This window comes from Herpailurus yagouaroundi, unplaced genomic scaffold (assembly GCF_014898765.1).
Source record: "Herpailurus yagouaroundi ecotype Mexico unplaced genomic scaffold, PumYag 159, whole genome shotgun sequence".
In the NCBI taxonomy this organism is placed as follows: domain Eukaryota; kingdom Metazoa; phylum Chordata; class Mammalia; order Carnivora; family Felidae; genus Herpailurus; species Herpailurus yagouaroundi.
In genome coordinates, this window is record NW_024412400.1 from 62,072,138 (window position 1) to 62,094,805 (window position 22,668).

A 22,668-nucleotide genomic window follows, 5' to 3' on the forward strand; every position below is an offset into this window, starting at 1 on the left:
AGGTTGACCAGCAGTCTAAAAGATAATAAGTTGTTGGATAATTATCTCAATCTACCTCCATCCCTTCACCCAAACAGAACTGTTAAACCACCAGCAGTAATTACTTGGATTTTGGCTTTCAGGCACCAGACAGTGGATTATAATCAATAGCAGCTCTGTCATTGGGGAGAGGAGGCTGCAGGTGAAAGGTGAGAAGCTCCTCTCTCTTTGCAAGCTTCAGAAAAGCAAGTCTGTTTTCTAGTCATTAGCCTCGTGTTGTGTGTGTGTGTACATGTTTAAGAGTTTATTCTAAGTCATTTACTTCTTTTTATTAAAGACAATTTAAATGTGATCTATAATATGCCAAATTCTAGTTGATTACATTTTCGAGAGACTGCTCCTTCAAGAAAATAAACTAAGCATAGTGCCTCTTTTTTTTTCCCTTTATCACAGATCTTTACTATTATTGAAATTCTTCTCTATGTTAAAAGTCAGATAGAATTTAGTTCATAAACAGCTTAAAGAATTTATTTTCCCAATCTTTTCCAGGTATGGAAAATGTAATACTTGAAAGACAAGTATCTATCACAAATCAAAATTGATGTTTAAACACAAAAGATACATTTGCCAAATTGCTTCCTTTTCCTGGTGCTCCTTTAGAGACATATGGAAATTAGTTCTTATCATATGCATGTTTTTCTCCTCTTCTTCAAAATTCACTGTTTTTTTCCAAATTTGAACATTTCAGCTTTTTTATTTTTCTGGTTTTCAGCTCTAGGTTTTAATCCCCTTTCGCCCCCCACCACACCAACTTTTCTCCAGTCCTATTGCTGTGGCAGTAGAACATTTTTAATTTCCTCTTTTTGAGAATTTGTTCTCGTTGTTGTTCCTGTTGTCTTTGCTTTTGCCCTGTACTTTTGGGCAAACCCCCCAGCAAATGTCTTAAAAGTTCACGGTAACCTTGCCCTTCAATAACAGGATCAGTGAATGATACTGTAGTAGGTGCCTTAGACTGAATGGAGAACAAGTAACCAAGGATGACAAGATCAGAAAAATCAGACAATGGCTGATGAAGATAAAAACATAACAGTTGGAATAACACTGAAAGAATGTATATATACAGAGAGAGCACAGAAATCTGAGTGCCATTAAAATATTATTACATTAAGTGTCTGAAAACCTATTGGGCTTTAATCCTGACTTTTCTGCTACCAGCTAGGTGACTGTAGTGACTTCACTGAACTTAATGTTTTGTTTCGGAATGCAGGCATACCTTGGAGATATTGCAAGTTTGTTTCCAGAACATTTCAATAAAGAAAATACCACAGTAAAGCAAGTCACATGAATTTTTTTGATTTCCTAGTGCATATAAAAGTTATTTTTACACTATACTGTAGTATATTAAGTGTGCAATAGCATTATTTCTAAAAAAAAAAAAAAAAACTTGTACATACCTTAATTAAAAATAATTTATAGGTGGGGCACCCGGGTGACTCAGTGAAATGTCTGACTCTTGATTTCAGTTCAGATCATGATCTCACAGTTCATGGGATCAAGCCCTGCTGTCCGTGTGGAATCTGCCTGGGATTCTCTCTCCTCTCTCTGCCCCTTCCTCTCTGCCCCTCCCCCTTTCTCCGTTTCTCTAAAATAAATAAATAAACTTAAAAATACTTTATTGCTAAAAAATGTTAATCATCATCTGGGCTGTTAGCAAGTCATAATCTTTATTCTGGTGGAGGGTCTTGCCTCAGTTGTTGATGGCTGCTGACTGGTCAGGGTATCAGCTGCTGAAGGGTCGGGTGGCTGTGGCAATTTATTACAATAAAACAGCAATGAATATTACCTCACTGATTGATCCTTTCATGCACGATTTCTCTATAGCAAGAGATGCTGTGTTGGATACCATTTTATCCACAGAACTTCTTTCAAAATTGGAGTCAATCTTCTTAAACTGATGCTTTGTCAACTAAGTTTATGTAATATTCTAAATCCTTTGTTGTCATTTCTACAGTCTTCATGGCATCTTCACCAGGGGTAGTTTCCATCCCACGAAACTACTTTCTTTGCTAATCTATAAGAAGCAACTTCTCATTTATTCAAGTTTTATCACAAGATTGCAGCAATTCAGTCCCATCTTCAGTCTCCACTTCTAATTCTCTTGCTACTTAAAACACATATGCAGTTACTTCCTCCACTGAAGTTTTGAGCCCCTCAAAGTCATCCATGAGGGTTAAAATCCACTTCTTCCACATTACTGTTCATTCTGATAATTTGACCTCTTCTCATGAATCCTGAATTTTCATAATAATATCTAGAATGGCGAATCCTTTCCAAAATGTATTTGATTTACTTTGCCTGGATCCACCAGAAGGATCACTGTCTATGGCAGCTATAGTCTTATGGAATATATTTCTTAAGAAATAATACTTGAAAGTTGAAATTACTTCTTTTTTTTTAAATATTTTCAAGTTAGTTAACATACAGTGTAGTCTTGGTTTCAGGAGTAGAACCCAGTGATTCATCTCGTACATAAGACACCCAGCGCTCATCCCAAAAAGTGCCCTCCTTAATGCCTGTTGAAATTATTTCTTGATCTATGGGTTGCAGAATGGATGTTGTGTTAGCAGGCATGACAACAACATCAATCTTGTTAAACATCACCATCAGAGCTCTTGGTGGCCAGGTACATTGTCAATGAACAGTAATATTTTGAAAGTAATCTTTTTTTTTCCCCTCCTGAGCAGTAGGTCTCAATGACGGGCTTAAAATATCCAGTAAACCATGCTGTTAAATTAATGCACTGTAATCCAGGCTTCCTTGTTCCTTGTATGGAGCACAGGCAGAGTAGATTTAGCTAATTCTTAAAGGTTTAGGATCTTCAGGATGGTAATGAGGATTCAATTTAAAGCCACCAGCTGCATTACCCCTAACAAAAGAGCCTGTCCTTTGAAGCTTTTAAAGCCAGGTGTTGACTTCTTTTCAGCTATGATAGTCCTTGATTGCACTTCCTTCCAATAGAAGGCTTTTTCATCTCATTGAAAATCTGTTTAGTGTAGCCACCTTCATTACTTAGCTTAGCCAGATCTGGATAATTTGCTGCAGCTTCTACATCAGCACTTGCTGTGTCACCTTGCATTTTTATGTTATGAAGACTCCTTCTTTCCATAAACCTCACGAACTGACCCTTCCAGCTTTGCTCCTATAGCTTCCTCACTTCTCTCAACCTTTACAGTATTAAAGAGTGCTAAAGCCTGCTCTGGATTAGGCTTTGGTTTTAGGGAATCTTGTGGCTGGTTTAATCTTTGATCTAGACCACTCGAACTTTCTCCATATCAGCAATAAGGCTGTTTTGCTTTTTAACATTGTGTATTCACTGAAGTAGCACGTTTAATTTCCTTTGAGAACTTTTCCTTTGCATTCACAACTTTACTAACTGTTTGGTGCAAGAGGCCTACCTAGTTTTCAGCCTGTCTTAGCTTTCGACGTGTGTTCCTCACTAAGCTCAATTGTTTCTAACTTCTGATTTCAAGTGAGAGACATGCAACTCTTCCTTTTACTTGAACACTTAGGGGCCATTGAAAGGCTGTTAACTAGCCTACTTTCAATATTGTTGTATCTCAGGGAATAGGGAGGTCTGAGCAGAGGGAGACGGATGGGGGATTGACTGGTCAGTGTGGATGTGAAAACACACATGATATTTATTAAGTTCGCTATTTTATATGGGTGTGGTTCATGGTACCCCCAAACCGTTACAATGGTGATCAGAGATTGCGGAACACAGATCACCATAACAAAGCTAATAGTGATGAAAAGCTTTAAATACTGTGAGAATTAACCAAAATGTGACACAGAGACACAAAGCGAGCAAATGCTGTTGGAAAGATGACTCTGGTAGGCTTGCTCCATACAGGGTTGCCACAAATCTTCAATTTGTACACAATGTAATATCTGGAAAGAGCAATAAAGTGAAGAGCAATAAACATGAGGTATGCCTGTATCTAGATCATAATACCCTTCCAGGATTATTGTGAAGAAAGTACGAATCTTTTTACAAACAGTGCTTTGAATACCATTTATTATTAAAACCTGTGTTTATGCTGTGTCTGTGGAAGAAAACTAAAACTAACTCAAGAGCCATGGGGAATCTGATTTTTTTCTTCCTTCCTTTGCAGTTCAGGCTTTGTGAGGTAGTCCGAGAATTTACCCTTGATTTGGTTTGAAATCAGGGTGCTATTTTTAGGCAGAGTGACAATTTCTACTTACTGCTTTTATTAGCTTGACCTTGCTTCCCAGTCCAAGTACTCACTTCTTCTCCACTACCTAAATAGCAGATTCTTTCAGAAAACAGTCTCATTTTCTCTTACTTTGGAGATGGCCATGGTGTTATTTTTGCCCTTGCTTGTCTCCCAAGTAGAAGAGAGTAACTCTGCCCAATCCGTCGTACTGGTGACCTCATGCTCAACCTGCTTTTGAGCATCCCTCCCTCATTAAGCAGTCCTTTTCAGCACTCTCAGACTGTCAAGGCGGTGAAATTCTGGTCAAGAAAAGCTCTCAAGTTATTGAAAGGATGTTCTTCACATTTAATGGTTGGGTCTACAGGTGGTATGGAAGTCTCTGTGCCACTTTTCCTGTATGTATGCCATATTCCTATAGCCTAAGCTGAGATTGCTAAAGGACATCAAGATAAAACTGAGGGTTTTAATCTTCTTCCTCATATTTAAACATCCAGAGGATACCAGTAAAGTGGGTAATTGTAGATTAACAGAGGAGTCTCTTACACATTTCAATTGCCATGTTACTGCACAGTAATTTATGTCAATGCTTACATTATGAGCCTTGTTTGTCCCTGTGCTAATTTATCAGCTAACAAAATATGCATTTGCTGTGGCAGTTACATTCTTCACATAGGTTTATGTTCCTTCAGACCCTTTTTCTGGGGCCCATCCTGGTATATATAATTTTAAGAAGCCTAAACCACTGGCTTAAAAATTTTCACTGTGGCATAAATAATGCCAGAGTTCATTCGTTCTTAGTACTGTTCATGGAAATTTATTGTGTCCTCCTCTGTGATTAACACTTGATAGCTGGTTGTCTGTGGTGAGTCAGTTTTCGTTGGGACCCTCGACTGACCAGTGTTTTCTGTAACCACCAGCTTTCCCTTGACACCTTTCTCTGGGTAATTCTCCTCTCCTCCACAATCTCCCTGTACTCTTCGCTCGTCCAAGTTATTGACTTGGCTTAATTTAGTTTGAAGTATGCCACACCACACACATATTTTCTTATGAGGCCATTGGAGGTGGGGTTCTAGTCTGTCCGGTTGAGCTCTAGCAGCCTCTGGCTACAGAGGTTCACCTTCTACTTGATGATCCTTTCAGCAGCCATAGTACAGAAGAAGAGTTTGCAAACCGGTAGCTGGTAGGTCAAGTCAACCCAAAGAATTCTTGTTTGGTCCATATAAATTGTTTATATGGATTTAAAGATTGAGAGATTTCATATGAAATGCACAGTTTCTCTTACCGTAGGAAAGGACAACACTCAGGCCTAATCTCTTCTTGTCAACAATCTTACCCTTGCCCACCATTTACACAGTATAAACAGATCATTTACAACCAGTGCCTGCTTCATTCATGTATTGGGACAGTTTCCTTTTCTCAGCAAGCATTTGAACAACCACATCATGTACTGAAGTTTTTAATCAAATACATACGGTTTACGCGTGTGTTGACGGGAGGAAGGATGACATCTAATTTCTTAAGTCATGAAAAGGACTTGGCATATCTGTTTTGATATACAGAGATCTTTCTTAGATTCAGGTAAAAATAGGGTACATTTTCTTCCCATTTTAATAATATGTTTATACAAAAAATCATTTTCTATCAAAGAGAAACTTTTCTGCAGTTGAAATGCATGATGATGAACTTCTGAATATTTTAAACAAGGTTATAATATGGGTGAATATATTTGCATTGTATTAGGTTGAGTCTGGAAAAATTATATACAAATGTTAAAGAAACTGCAGAAAGTGTGTGTGTGTGTGTGTGTGTGTGTGTGTGTGTGTGAACTTCAAACGATTCATTCTATTTCTCTATTTTGTTATAAAGTGGTCCCCCTTATCCACAGTTTTGCCTCCCTTGGTTTCAGTTACCCACAGTCAACTATGGTTGGGAAGCAGGTGATCCTTTTTCTGACATAGTATCAGAAGTTCAAGAGTAACCTAACATTACATCACAATGCCTATGTCATTCACCTCACTCCATCTCATCATGTAGGAGTCTTATCGTCTCACATTATCAGGAGAAGGGTGAGTACAGCACAATAAGATATTTTGAGAAAGAGAGAGAGAAAGAGTGAGAGAAAGGCAACATTCACATAACTTTTATTATAGCATATAGTTATAATTATTCTACTTTATTATCAGTTATTGTTGTTACTATCTTACTGTGCCAAATTTATAAATTAAACTTTATCATAGGTATGTATGCAGAGGAAAAAACATAGTATACATAGTGTAGGGTTTGGTACTATTCATGGTTCCAGGCATCCACTGGGGGTCATGCAACATATCCCCCACCGATAAGGGGAGACTGCTGTACTTAAGCAGAGTTTTCAGGGCAAACACAGATACACTGTCATAGTGTTAAACTATACAGTTTAATCCAGCTTCACCAGTGATCACTCAAATACCTTTTACAAATATATTGCAAGAACAGCATTTTTGTGTTTGTCTTGCTTTGGTTTTGGTTCTGTACTGCCTAGGTGACCTCTTCTTCTCATCCATCACTTAATCAGGAAATCAAAAAGCAACAAGCTGCAAGACAGACTCTTGTTCAAGATAAACCTTGTGACCTTCTAACAGGTCACTGAATCTTCTGTGATAGTTCACCTGGCCAAGTGATTTCTTATATGTTGGAACTTATTCATGAGCCAGCAAAGCTCTGGCTGATGTCACAGAACCTGAGAGTACTGCTCATGGCTTCATCTTTAGACTCAGTGGGTCTATTCTGTTTCCTTCTGAAACTCAGTTGAGGCACCATATCTTTAAAACTAAATGTTTCAGATAAACAGGGCCTATTTTTCCTTATGAACATATGCATATCTTCTATTAATCCTAATGAGCTGGGAACATTCAGAAAAGAACAACTGAATAAGGTAATAGTATGGAGTATTTTGCTGAAAAAGAAATGGTTTTTCTGTGGGGTGTATGGGGAAGAAATAGAAAAAAGAACAAAAAAAAAAAAAAAAGACCTTCATGAAATAAATGGTTTAGAAGGAAAGCTTATAAAATAGGAATGCTTTTATTCCTTTTGTATTTTCTGAGGAAGTTCTGCCTGTGAATCCACAAACTGGCACAAATACAAATACATCACATATGCCTGCTGTGATTAAATTTCTCTAATTACACAACCATACTTGATACGTGGGACTGATGCATCACCTCTTTTTTTTTTCTTCTGTAATCATTGTTATATCCGTGCTCTATAATCAACGTTCATCACAGCTAATTAGAATTTCTTGGTCTGTTGTTTCTGAGATCTGACGTTCCTAGAGTTCAACTAAAAAATTCATTTTTAAATATCTCTAGACTCTGGAGCAAAAAAAATAATAATAAAAATAATAAATTCTAGAGGCATATTATTCACAAATGGCTTTTTGAAATGTTAATGTACTATGATTTTTTTTATTGAATTTAAATGATTACTCTTGATGTAAGAGACTAAGTCTCATGATCTTAAAGGACTCTCCTGTGATATACAGGTACCTTTCTATTGGTGGAAGTACCTGTCAGTCTTGCTTGTTAGTAAAGATTCTGTGGATTTCTGTATGATACCTGGGGACAGATATTTTTTGTTGTGTTGATTGCCATTAATGTTGCTTTCTCTGGTAAAAAGAATAGAATGCTGCAGATTCACATCATTCACAAGTTTAAAGCTTTTGTTCATTCTCAAATGCAGTTTTCTTTCAGTGTTTCTAATTATGGACACTTTAAATGCTAAATGATAGTGGTAGGAAAAGCTGGTTAAATTTTAGCAGTCTATTACAACAGATTTAATCTACTTTCTAGATGTTAATTCGAGGCCAGAGCTTTCAACTTGTTGCTCTGTTTTGTCATAGGAAATCCTGTCATCTCTTACAACCCCCTCTTAAGGCAATTGTAACCTTTAGAAGTTTGACTGAAGAGTAAACCTAAGTGGAAGTCAGATATTCATTACCTGCTATATCCTACCTTCTTTATTTTGTATTATCCTAGCTTGTTTTCATCACCTACCTTCATCTACATTTTCATTTTCATTTCATTTGTACCTGTACTTTGGACTGAGTCATTCTCTAAAAAACAAACCTGTGCTACTGAGGAGTTCACGGTACATTGGAGAATCTAGGGCTATGAACATATGATTACAATGAATCTGAAAAGATGGATTAGGAAAGAGGTACCATGCTAAGCTGGAAGGGAGAATGAAAAATCTGTGAGACTAATAGGAAAGGCTCTGCAGAATAGGTGATATTTGTGCTGAGACTTGAATGATACTAATAAAATTTAAATTAAATTAAATTAAATTAAATTAAATTAAATTAAATTTACAAAATTAAATTTAAGGAATGACATTCTCTGTGCTGGGCACTGTTCTAAGCACTTAAAATGTATTAGCTCCTTTAAATCTCCAGAACCCAATGAAGTGCCATATATTATAACCATTTTAAAGGTAAGGAAACCGAGGCACAGAAAAGTTAGCTGACTTGTCCAAAGTCACTGTGGCAGATTTTATTTTCTAAAGATGGCCATAGCAATAGCTCTCTTTAAATTTGTTTTTCTTAAATCTTGCCACTCCCACATTAAGAAGGGAAGTCTAATTCCTTTGCTTGAATCTGGTTGGGTTTGGAACTTGCATAAAACGATCAGACTGTGGCAGAAGTGGCACTGAGTGACTTCAAGGCTTGGTCAGGAAAGAAGACACAGCATCCACCTGGATCACTAGAACACTTGTACTGGAGCCTTGAGCTGCCATGTTGTCAGTCCACAGCCCTGAGGCCATCATGTTTTGAGGAAGCTCAAAGTAGCTCTAATGAAAGGCCATCAGGAGAAGAGAGAGAGGTGCCTGACCAGCTCCCCGCAGCTCCAGTCCCTCTTTGCTTTTCTAGCTCCATTCACACTGACTGTAGCTCATAAGAGATTTGGAGCCAGTACTTCCTAGCCATGGCTATCCCAAATTCCACTGGAACTGTGAGACAACACAGTAATTACTTTTAAGCTACCAAATTTTGAACTGATTTGATACATAGCAACACTATTGGGAACAGTCGCACAGCTAATAAGTTGTGAGCCCTTTATGCATCTTGGAACCATGGCCCAGTTTGTCCGTAACCTCACAGGGAAGGCCCAGCGCTGGTAAACGCTGATATAACTTACTCGGAGCCCTGATTGGCCACATTTTGGCCCAATGCCAAGGTTGAGCTGGTTCCTCCAACCCCTGCTAAGGCCCCTAAAGCTATTCAGAGTGTGAAATAAATAGTTGAGAGTGTTCAAAATCATAGCTTCAAACAGCTCATAGTTAAGGAAGCTCTGTTGAATGGTTTGGTGGCTACTGAGGTATGGATGTGATTTTATGTTGGCAAGATCATAGACAAGCATGGCATCATTGGCTATAATGTTTGAAAATCAGTCTTTAACATTTGGTTTATTATTTGAGTGTTCTTGGACAATGTGTGGTAAGACTGGCATTTGAAACAATAAGATAAGGAATATAATAAACATGGCATCATTGCCCATGATGTTTGAAGAGTAGTCTTTAACATGTGTTTATATTTGGCTTATTATTTGAGTTTTCTTGGACCATGTGTGATCAGACTGGTATTTGAATACAATAATAATTATTATTATTATTATAGAATTACAAAATAATAATATAATCATGCATTATTATATAATTATTATATAATTACATATAACAATAATTATAATAATAATTATTATTATAAGTAGTAGTAGTGAGCCAGAATTTGAACCCATTCTGACTTCAGAGCCACTTTTGCTCTATGCCAGAAAATAAAGCTTGAGAAAATATATGGATATTTTAAGTAAGTGCTTTAAGTAAAACCTCCATGTTGTGTGATGTGTTGGAAATCTCGCCTTCAAATCAGTATTCTGAGGGTTAGGAAATGTTTTTGCATAATGAGTTTTTTCTTTTATGGTTGAAAATCAAATGAGGGAAGAATAAGAGAATGTTTGATGGGGTCATAAGCACATCAACTATCATAATTGTAAAAGGTGACTGTTCAGTGATTGGGTAGATATATGTTGCATCATCTGAGTAATGACTTCCAACCATGTTAAAATGACATGGCGGTTTAGATGGGGAGGTGGAGGGTGATTTAGATGAATATTTTAATGAGGCAATAATTTCTTAGTAGGCAGCTTAGAGTGGAGAAGACTGAAACTACTTTGGAGCCAGAAAGCTTATGTTTCAGTGAGCATGAGTTTCAACCTTGTCTTTAGTTAATTTATAGCAACTTGTTGAATTATATCTCCCATACTAGTCAGTAAGCTTATTTAGCATGGGAATGAAAGTTTATTTTGAAAAATAATAATAATGGGTTTGATCTCTGGATCCTTTGGCCCCAGCACAAAGAAGACATTCAATAAACACTTAACAAGTAAGTGAATGACTGTATAATACAGTATTGTTAACTATCATTCACCATGCTGTGCATTGGATCTCTAGAAATGACTTGTCTTATAGAAGTGAAACTGTGCTCTTTGACCAACATCTCATTTTGTATCCCCTTCTCTTCCTGGCAGCCAACCACTATTCTACTCTCTGCTTCAGCGGATTTGATTATTATAGATTCCATGTTAAAAGTGAGATCATACATGGGGCGCCTGGGTGGCGCAGTCGGTTAAGCGTCCGACTTCAGCCAGGTCACGATCTCACGGTCCGGGAGTTCGAGCCCCGCGTCGGGCTCTGGGCTGATGGCTCGGAGCCTGGAGCCTGTTTCCGATTCTGTGTCTCCCTCTCTCTCTGCCCCTCCCCCATTCATGCTCTGTCTCTCTCTGTCCCAAAAACAAATAAAAAACGTTGAAAAAAAATTTAAAAAAAAAAGTGAGGTCATACAGTATTTGTCTTTTTGTGTCTGGCTTATTTCACTTAACATAATGTCCTCCAGTTTCATCCATGTTGTTGCAAATGGCAGGATTTCCTTTTTTGGTTTTAAGGATGAATAATATCCCATTGTGTATATATACTACATTTTCTTTGCCCATCTGTCCATTGGTGAACATTTAAGCTATTTTCCATGTCTTGGCTGTTGTCACTAATGCTGTAATGAACATGGGAATATAGATACCTCTTTGAGACTCAGATTTCATTTCCCTTGGATATATACCCAGAAGTAGAATTGCTAGAATTATATGTTATTTCTATTATTAATTTTTTTAAGAACTCCATACCATATTTTCATAATGGCTATACTAATTTACATTTCCCCCAATAGTGGTTCCCTTTTCTCCACATCCACTTCAACACTTGTTATCTTTTGTCTTTTTTATAACTGTGATTCTAATAAGTATGAATGATATCTCATTGTGGTTTTGATTTGCATTTTTCCTGATAATCAGTGATATTGAGAACACTTTCACATACCTATTGGCCATTGTATGTCTTCTTTTGAAAAATGTCTATTTAGGTCCTTTGCCCATTTTAAAAATTGAGTTATTTCATTTCTTTGCTATTGAGTTGTATGAGTTTCTTATATATTAAATCTAAATATACTTACCACACACACAATAGTGATAATGTAGAAGTGATGGGTAATGTATTTACCTTGATTGTGGTGGTCTTTGCACAATGTATATGTATCAAAACATCAAGTTGTATGCCTTAAATGCATATAATTTTCACAGACAAATCTATCTCAATAAAGTTAACTTAAAGAAGCAATAACTATAGTTTATTAGAACTTCACCTTTCTGATTTCTAAAATGTAGATCAGTAGTCGAATTTGCAGTCTAGAAATTATCTGTACTTGTCATACCTTATACTGGGAAATTTTTTAGGACCGGAGTATTTTCTAGGTCATGGAGTGGCCTGCACTTTACAAATAAATAAATAGCTACATTTAAAATTTGTCTTCTTGGGGTACCTGAGCTTTGGGGCTCAGTCAGTTAAGCATCCAACGTTGGCTCAGGTCATGATCTCAGTTTGTGAGCTCAAGCCCTGCATCGATCGGGCTCTCTGCCGTCAGCACAGAGCCTGCTTCAGATCATCCGTCCCCCTCTCTCTCTGTTCCTTCCCCACTTGTGCACATGCATGAGTGTGTGCTGTCTCTCTAAAAAATAAATAAACATTAAAAAATTTAAAAATTTGTCTTCTTCGATCGATGTTATGTGTAAAACAAACACTATTAGAACTAATGTGACATTGGTTCCTACCATTGTTCTGTAATGATGCACAAATGGAGGGCTAGAGAACCCAGCTACAAGATAGATTTAGGATATCTCATTTTACTTCCGGATACAGAGGCTCATGTGATTTCTTAATACTCTTCTGGGATAGAAGTTTCTCAACCACAGCTACCTCAATCCAGATAGTTCAATTCTGCCATTATTAATAATAAGACTTATTCTACCTCCCTGATTTATGAAGTTCACATGTAACTCCGAATGTGAAAATATGATGCAAGCAGGCAAATGCTAATTATGTGAAATAATATATAATTGGTAATTATAATTATTAATCATGACTAATTTGTGCTATTGATAACTTAAAGGAAACCTAGAACAGAAGAGCCAATCAATTTTTGTCAGTTATGATGTAGACTTGTCTGTGACTTTTTGCCTTTATGAATAAAGGCTGATAATTCAGTAAGACTGTATTCTACAAACTTGCAAACTTCCATCATATTACATAGTGGAACTATTTTTTGCAGCTACTTGGTAAGAATAATATATATATATTGTGGACCTCTGACTCTTGGTTTCAGCTCAGGTCATGATCTCACGGGTTCATGGGTTCAAGCCCCTCATTGGGCTCCACGCTGCTGGTGAGGATCCTGTTTGGGATTCCCTCACCCTCTTTCTCTGTCCCTCCCCTGCTTGCACACTCTCTCTCTCAAAGTAAATAAATAAACTTTAAAAAGAATAGTATATAAATTGCATAGAAAATTTGAAATAAAGCAATTGCACTTAGAAAGTCACCGTGTTATAAATTGGAAAAAAGAAAAAAAGAAGCAAAAGAGAACAGATTTCATTTGTAACTAACATTTGAGAAATATCGATAATAGTAATAATAACACTACATGACTAAATAGGTCCATGCATTTAACTTGTAATAATGTAATCTTCACAGCAAACCAATGAGGCAGGTCTTTAGCTATTACCCTCTTTTTAAAGATGAGGAAACTGAAGGATAGAGAGCAAGCAAACACCATAGTCTTTTTAAAATTTTATTTAAATCTAAGTTAGTTAACATATATAGTGTAATAATGGTTTCAGGAATAGAATTTAGTGATTCATCACTTACATATAACACCCGGTGCTCATCAAATATGTGCCCTCCTTAATGCCCGTCACCCATTTAGCTCATCCCCCCGTCCACCTCCCCTCCAGCAACCCTTAGTTTGTTTTCTGTATTTAAGTCTTTTAAAGTTTGCCTCTCTCTCTGTTTTTATATTACTTTTCCTTTTCTTCCCTGTATTCATCTGTTTTGTGTCTTAAATTACACATATGAATGAAATCCTACCATATTTGTCTTTGACTGACTTATTTCACTTAGGATAATACATTCTAGTTCCATCCACATTGTTGCAAATGGCAAGATTTCATTCTTTTTGAAGGCTGAGTAATATCACATTGTATATGTACACCACATCTTCTTTATAGGTTTAATTGATGGACATTGGGCTCTTTCCATAATTTGGCTATTGTTTATATAGTGCTGCTGTAAACACTGAGGTGCGTGTGCCCCTTCAAATCATTTTTGTATCCTTTGGATAAATACCTAGGAGTGCAATTGCTGGGTTGTAGGTAGGGTAGACCTATTTTTACTTTTTTTTTTTTTTTTTTTGAGACACCTTCATACTGTTTCAGAGTGGCTGTATTTCCCTGATGATCAGTGATGTTGAGCATCTTTTCATCTTTTCATGTGTCTGTTAGCCATCTGGATGTCTTCTTTGTAAAAGTATCTGTTCATGTCTTTAGCCCATTTCTTCCCTGGAGTATTTGTTTTTGAGTATTGAGTTTGATAAGTTCTTCATAGATTTTGGATTCTAACTCTTTATTCAGTATGTCGTTTGCAAATATCTTCTCCCATTCGTTGGTTGCCTTTTAGTTTTGTTGATTGTTTCCTTTGCTGTGCAGATTTTTATCTTGGTGAGGTCCCAATAGTTTGTTTTTTCTTTTGTTTCCCTTGCCTCCCGAGACATGTCCAGTAAGAATTTGCTGAGGCCGAGGTCAAAGTGGTTGTTGCCTCTTTTCTCCTCGAGGATTTTGATGGTTTCCTGTCTTATATTGAGGTCTTTCATCTATTTTCAGTTTATTTTTTGTGTATGGTGTAAGAAAGTGGTCCAGGTTCATTCTTCTGCATGTCGCCTGTCTAGTTTTCCGAGCACCATTTGCTGAAGATAATGTCTTTTTTCCATTGGATACTGTTTCCTGCTTTATTGAAGATTAGTTGGCCATACATTTGTGGGTCCATTTCTGGGTTCTCTGTTGTGTTCCATTGATCTATGTGTCTGCTTTTGTGCTAGTACTGTATTATCTTGATGATTACAGCTTTTTAATATAGCTTGAAGTCTGGAATTGTGATGCCTCCAGGTTAAGTTTTCTTTCTCACAATTACTTTGGCTATCCAGGGTATTTTGTGGTTCCATACAAATTTTAGAATTGTTTGTTCTAGCTCTGTGAAGAATTTTGGTGTTATTTTCAAAGGGATTGCGTTGAATGTGTAGATTGCCTTAGGTAGTATTGACATTTTAACAGTCTTTGTTCTTCCAATCCACGAGCATGGAATATTTTCCATTTCTTTGTGTCTTCTTCAATTTCTTTCATAAACTTTCCATAGTTTGCAGTGTACAGATCTTTTACCTCTTTGGTTAGGTTTATTCCTGGGTGTTTTGTGGGTTTTGATGCAATTGTAAATGGAATCGACTCCTTGTTTTCTCTTTCTGCTGCTTCATTATTGGTGTACAGAAATGCAACTTATTTCTCTATGTTGATTTTATATCCTGCAGCCTTGCTGAATTCATGTATCAGCTCTAGCAGTTTTTTGATGGAGTATTTTGGTCTTTCCACATAGAGTATCTTGTCTGCAAAGAGTGAAAGCAAACACCATAGTCTTGACTATATCACTATAGTTAGTATGAGATTATTAGTTTCAGTTGAAAATTACAGTTAAAAATAGCACTGTAAGTACCCCAAAATATTTCAAACAATTCCTAATTATTAATAGAAAGGGGCTACAGTAAGGCAGTGATAATTTTAGAGTTATTATTTAACCTGACTGATTTATTGCAAATTCAGTGAGCTGTGACATACGCTTAAAGACAACATAATTTTGGTTTTAATATTTTTGCCCTTTTTAAAAATTTCTTCAAAAAAATAAATATATCTCTAAAAACATAGGCTACATTAAATGAGTGCACTATAACATAATGGCTCTTTTTTCACTATCTCTGGTTTCACTCATTTTAAAGTAGTCATTGTTGAATATAACTTATTTCCTATGTACCTTGTCTTTTCCACAGTTCCCTTTGTCAGATGAATTTCTGCTGAATCTTTAAGAAAAGCCACTTAGTGGAAACATGAAAGAAATTTGTATTGTCCCTGAGAGAGCATTTACAGGGGGTTTCAAAATGTGCATGGCATTGTCATAGGTATTATCATAGTTTTGCTTCTCAATATCCTATGAAGTATCATCACATTATTTTTTAAATGAGTTAGAAGAGGTTCACAAATGTGAAGTGAATTGCACAGTATCTTGTGTTAAGTGGTGGAACTAGGAATCAAACCTAGATTCTGTCAACTCTAATATTTTATTGCCTTCTAATTGTTTTCTGCCTTATAGAGTGGCCATGTAAAGAATGAAGTTATTAGCTCACAAGGAATGATCTCTTCTGATACTTTCTCCAATAGTCTAGCACATTTCCACATTCCTCCTTTCGGTCTCTCCATAACCAATGATGAACATATAAGAACGTGGTTGGATATCAGGAGACTCATGAAGGTCAAGATTTTTGTTGTGAGGTTTGTAGTTTGTTCCCTAGTGACTGGAGATTGAATGGGTTGCTCAGGCCTTGAAATTAAATCACATGCACCAATTTAAGGAAAATCCTAGAATTAAGACTATGTATAGAAGTTATTCCTTTGGCATTATCTAAATCTTCAGAATAAGTATATTATTATTATCCTTCATGTGTACTTCTATAATCTCAAAATGAGGTCATAAAAACCCAGAACATTGTTTAACCGCATTTCCTAATTATATTTAGGGCATGTATGAATTTCTCAGAGATGTTGATTAATGCCATACCTTACCTAAATCTAAAGAGAATTACATTAAGCTTGGGACCTACAAAAAAATTAACTGATTTTCTGTAAAAGCTAATTGCAATAAGAAGCTTAGGTCATTTACTTCATGAAGCCCATTGATTTGAAAATTAGTATGATACATAAGATCTGTGTGTGCTTTTTGGGTGATTTTCACAAAGCAAACACACAATCCTTTAAAAACAAAAATACACATACTAAATTGGGCCAACCATTTGGTTTAGAGAAAGATGTGAGTAAAATAAAACAGTTCTCATTTTGACTTTATTCTGCACTGTGGCCACCTCTGTGTAAGATTTGCTGTGTTCCTGAAAGCATTGTGCACTATTACTAAAACTGCATAAAAACAGACTAAATGGATCACATGATTTTTAGAACAGAAGAACGTTTTAAGAAAATAATCAACTCTAAGGAGCCTAAATTCACAAATTGTGTTTAAAGATAGAAATTAACAGCCTATTTGTATAGCTTGTTCAACAGACCTTTCATGTGTTTGCAGTTCTGTTGTATTTGTCCTACAACCAGAAATGCAACACTGCTCTTGCAAACATCATATTTAATTCTTGAAGAGACTGCAGTATGTCATTACAGATGGATTGATAGCCTTGATGATATCATTGAACTTTTGTCATGCCTAACCTGGAAGACTTGCTATATGTCAGAGAATTTTTGTCATTCATCTTGCTTTTGAAAGGCCAAATTTATTTGCAACCTTGAATGACATTGGACACATGAAACAGCCTGAAATCTATCATGCAGTGAGTATCTTATAAAACTGCAATTTAAAATCCTAAGTATTGACTTGGTTTTCAGAACCATCTTCAAAGCCACTGACTTTCAAATTTTTTACTTATAGACACTGACTTTTAGTTGATAACAATAACTTTATATTTTCATTTTTTGAGTATATGAGGTCACCGCATGTGTACCATGCTTTATTATTTCCTTTTTAAAGAAAACTAGAAAACAGTAGAAGAGGAAATGCATGTTTATATTTTATATTTATTGATGTCAATATGTAGCTGACCAGTGACACAGCACTGGTAATGAATTCTATCCTTTGGTGGAATTATTCAGCCAAGTTTAAAAAAAAATCTCAGATTATATGTGAAAACAGCAGGGTTACGTGAAGACAGCACTATCAGAGGAAAAACAAAATTGTTTTTGAGCTTTCTCTGGTGTAGTATAAGAAATGTGATATTTGTTACTAGAAATTTATAATTCTGTCCATATTAAAACTGAATTTACATTTAATACAAATTAAACAGGAAAGCCAATTGAATGCCTTCTGGGAGCCAGGTTTGAATTCTCAAGTATGTGATATTAATAGCTAATGTGTAGCTAATAAAAAATAATAACAATAGCTTCTGTTTATAGAAATTACTTTATGTTAGAAAGCGTGCTAAGACTTTTAAATGTGTTACTGAATTTCATTCTCACAGAAGCCTTATAAAGTAGTTACTTTCTTTTTCCTTAGTGTACAGAAGACAAAATTAAGAACTGTGAAGTTAACAACAAATATTTCATAAAGGGGTTTACTCTTGTGTTCATCGCTCTTAAGCCAAATGCGAATTACTATCTTTGGAATTGTGTGTTCAGGGAAGTTGCCTGCCTGTTGCATTTAGTCGTCCTTAAACGGTTTCTACTTTAGACCTAGCGGGAGGTTCTTGGTATAAAATGTGTGGCATCCTTTCCTTTTATCAAATCTTCAGTACATAAGCGTGGATCAAATTTTCTTAAGAATACATGGTCTCTCCTATAACTTCCACTGAGGGTATCCTAGAATTCTGTTCTTACCACTTGAATGTGAAGATTCCTCCAGAGACCGAAAGCATTGGCATGCATTGCTGCTTTTTCAAGTATGGAGCATCCAACTGATGGGATGATATAGCCTTGGCCATGGGAAATGAACTGAATAAAACACCAACATTCTGTATCATTGAGTAGCTTTAAACTCCTCACAAAGCAAATTAGAAAGCAAAATCTTAAAGATTATTCATTTAAAAATAGCATACTATGTATTCTAAAATTCAAGTGAATATACTTAAAGTGATGTAACTGTGCACCATGACAGAGTGTATAAAAAAGAAAAACTACTAGCAACCTTTTAGCCTCAACTTTACATATTTTTTTTGCATTTATTGTGCTATTTTTCTCAAAGTATACTTATTACAAAGAAGTTGGGAAGCAGCCAAGGACAGAGCAACAAAACAAAAATCATCAATAATTACTTCATTCAGATAGACAGTTTTAGCATGTTTTAGTATGTTCTTGCAATTTCTTTCTAATAAAATATATTGATATATCTTATATAAGTAGATACGTATAGGGTTACCATTATATATGTACACACCCTTATTATGTGATGACATTTGCAGAGGTGAATAAATATTCCCCTGGAATGTTGATTATTATATAGCAGTCCTCTGTTTGGATGTATTATAATTTACTTAAAATTCTACTATATGATATTTAGTTTCCATTTTCCCTCCTCTGATATTTAAAAATACATAAACCATGGGGGTGCCTGCGTGGCTCAGTCGGTTGAGTGTCTGACTCTTCGGCTCAGGTCATGATCTCACGGTTCATGAGTTCAAGCCCCATGTCAGGCTCTGCACTGATGGTACAGAGACTGCTTGAGATTCTTTCCCTCTCTCTCTGCCCCTCTCTCAAAAGAAATAAATAAAACATAAAAAATTAAAAATACATAAATCATGGACACTTGTAATCATTTCCCTTGGATGTCGTCTTGAAAGTAGAATTGCTGGGTAGAAAAGTATATATATTCCAATTCTTTTAATTTCTTTTTTTAAATTGAGGTACAGTTGAACACAATGTGATGTTAGTTTCAGGTATAGAACAGTGATTTTACAAGTCTATATGGTATGCTGTGGTCACCACAAGGGTAGCTATCATCTGTCACCATACCATGCTATTACAGTAATATTGACTATATTTCCTACACTGTACTTTTTATTCCTGTGACTTACTCATTCCATGATTAAAAGCCTGTACCTCTCTCTTCCCTTTACCCATTTTACACATCCCTCCACCCTCTTCCCCTCTGTCAACCACCGGTTCCTTTGGGTCTTTTTCTGCTCTTATTGTTTTGTTTTATAGTTTCCACATGTAAGTGAAATCATATGGCACTTGTCTTTCTCTGTCTGACTTATGTCACTTACCAAATATCCTCTTGGTCCATCCATGTGGTCGCAAATAGGAAGATTTCATTCTTTTTTATGATTGGGTTAATTTTCCATTGTATATCTACACCACATCTGCATTATCACTTGAGTTGCTTCCATATCTTGGCTGTAGTAAATAACTCTGCAGTAAACATAGGAGTATATACCTTTTGGAATTGTTGTTTTTGTTTTCTTTGGGTAATGTTGAGTAGTGGAATTATCGGACCATATAATATTTCTGTTTTTAACTTTTTGAGGACCCCCATACTGGTTTTCATAGTGGTGGCACCAATTACATTCCCAACAACATTGTATGATGTTCCCTTTTCTCACCAATACTTTTGATTTTTTTATTGTTTGTTTTTTGATTCTAGCCATTCTGACAGGTATGAGATGATATCTCATTGTGACTTTGATTTGCATTTCCCTGACAATTAGTGACATTGAGTGTCTTTTCATGTGTCTGTTGGCCATGTATAGCTCCTCTGGAAAAACATCTCTTCAAGTCTTCTCCTCATTTTTAAAAACTTATTTATTAATTATTTATTAATTTATTTAATTTTTTAATGTTTATTTTATTTTTGAGAGAGAGTGACAGAGCATGAGGGGCAAAAAGAGAGGGAAACACAGAATCTGAATTAGGCTTGTCAGCTGTCAGCAGGCTGTCAGCACAGAGCCCTATGTGGAGCTCGAGCTCATGAACCACGAGATCATGACCTGAACTGAAGTCAGACGCTTAACTAACTGAACCACCCAGGCACCCCTCCCCTCATTTTTTAATCGAATTATTATTTTTTTGGTGTTCAATTGTGTAAGGTCTTTATATATTTTGGATAGTAACCCTTTATTTGGTATATCGTTTGCAAATATCCTGTCCCATTCAGTAGGTTGCCTTTTTGTTTCGTTGATAGTCTTCTCCACTGTGCAAAACTTTTTTTTGTCTTTTGGGTTTTTTTGTTTTTGTTTTTGCTTTGTTTTTGGTTTAGTCACAGTAGTTTATTTTTGCTTTTGTTTCCCTTGCCCGAGGAGACATATCTAGAAAAGTGTTGCTAAGGCTGATGTCAGAGATTACTGCCTGTTTTCTTTTAGGGTTTTAATGGTTTCGTGTCTCACTTTTAGATCTTTAATACATTTTGAGTTTATTTGTGTGTATGGTGTAAGGAAGTTGTCCAGTTTCATTCTTTTGCATGTAGTTGTTTATTTTTCCCACCACCACTTATTGAAGACTGTCTTTTCCCACTATATATTCTTGCCCCCTTTGTCAAAGATTAATTGACCATATAAGCATGGGTTTATTTCTGGGCTTTCTATCCTTTTCCATTGATCTATGTGTCTGTTTTTTTTTTTTTTTTTGCCAGTATCATACTGTTTTGATTAATAAGCTTACTAACTGGCTTGTTGACCGAGTCAAATTGTTAAGAAAAATAAACAAACTCACAATGCTTCAATTAATGAGGTTTTCTTTGGGCTGATGTAAGGAAAAGTAAGGAAGATCCTATTTAAATACTGTGAATAGGAATTCTTTTATTGGCTATGATAGTGTAAATAGTAGGCCAATTCTCCACCCTGGAACAGCTAGAAAAGTTGTATTTAATATAAAAATCATTCATCTGAAGACATCAGAGAATGCCATGGCAGGCAGGAAAGTCAGTGAGGTGAGTTTACCCCTCGAGGGGTTGATTCATAAGTAACATAATGGGACAAACTGAAAAGGTGAGAAGAAAGTGGCTGCTAACAAGGAGAAAAGGTACATGGGGCTGAGGCGATATAAATTGGAATTCAGACCTATCATGGAAGCCAAAATTTGAGGGATCAAGATACTGAAGAGAAAGTATACCAGTCAAAGTCTAGTAAGAGACAGAAACCATGCAAAGATTTGATCAGGCCAAACAAAGGTAATATAGATTATCAATTAGGAACTGAAGATAAAGTACTCAGAGGGATAAAGAGAATGTTGAAGAATATAGGAATAGCAGATGATAGGGAGCAGCTACTGTGTCTAGGACTGAAGGAGAATACCCAAGAAAGGAACGTACTTGCAAGCATTCTCCCACCCCTCTAACCCCCACAGGTTGAAATTTAGATCTTGGAGAGGGTGGGGCTATGTCCCACTTTATGGCACAGAAATTTGCAGTGGGGCTGCTGGCCAGGGACAGTGAGCAGGAGCCTGTTGCTGGGCGTAGCAGTGAGATTCACTGAGAATCTGCCTGTTGGGGTACTGGTGAGACTTTCTGAAGCTGATACACCACTGGCAGGGGGCGCTGCTTGCTGTTGGAGATGCTTCCCACCTGCTGGCAGACACAGTGTCCACACCTGCAAAACAGAAAGCACTGGCCTTTTTCTCTTCCAGAGTTCCTCTAGGCCCTCTACCAAGATGACTTAACATTGCATCATCTGACCAGGGAGATATATTCATAAGATCCAGCTTCGGTATCATAAAGCAAGTCTAAGAAGAGTAGATTTATAGAAATGAGAAAATTGATAACAAGATGGAAAGTTTTACCTGAAAAGAAGAACTTATATAAAGAATCAAATGAATGTAGGGGCGCCTGGGTGGCTCCATCAGTTAAGTGTCTGACTCTTGATTTCAGTTTAGGTCATGATATCATGGTTTCATGAGATTGAGTCCCTTGTGGCTACTATGATGATGACACAGAGCCTGCTTGAGATTGTCCCCCTCCCTCTTCCCCTCCTCCACTTGCACTCTGTCTCAAAATAAATACATAAACTTAAGAAAAAGAATTAAAAAAATCAATTGTAAACAGTAGAAATGAAAAAGGAAACTTTAATGGAAAAATGAAGTATATGGAATTAATGGCATATGATAAAGAGCTGTTTATAGAATTAATAACCTAGAAGACAGAAATATATCTAGTGGAATATATCTAGACTGAAGTAAAGAAAGAAAAGAAAGATGATAAAACAAAACAAAACAGAAAAAAGCATGAGACAAATGATGTATAGATC

The 22,668-nt window shown here is 36.2% G+C and overlaps 1 long non-coding RNA gene and 1 pseudogene across 1 annotated transcript in view; both read left to right on the forward strand.

Moving 5' to 3' along the window:
• LOC121033960 (uncharacterized) overlaps window positions 1–22,668 on the forward strand; it is a 234,824-nt gene that overhangs the window by 163,187 nt on the left and 48,969 nt on the right. The gene's annotated exons all lie outside the window — the stretch shown is intronic.
• LOC121033959 (ATP synthase subunit g, mitochondrial-like) lies at window positions 9,321–9,631 on the forward strand (annotated as a pseudogene).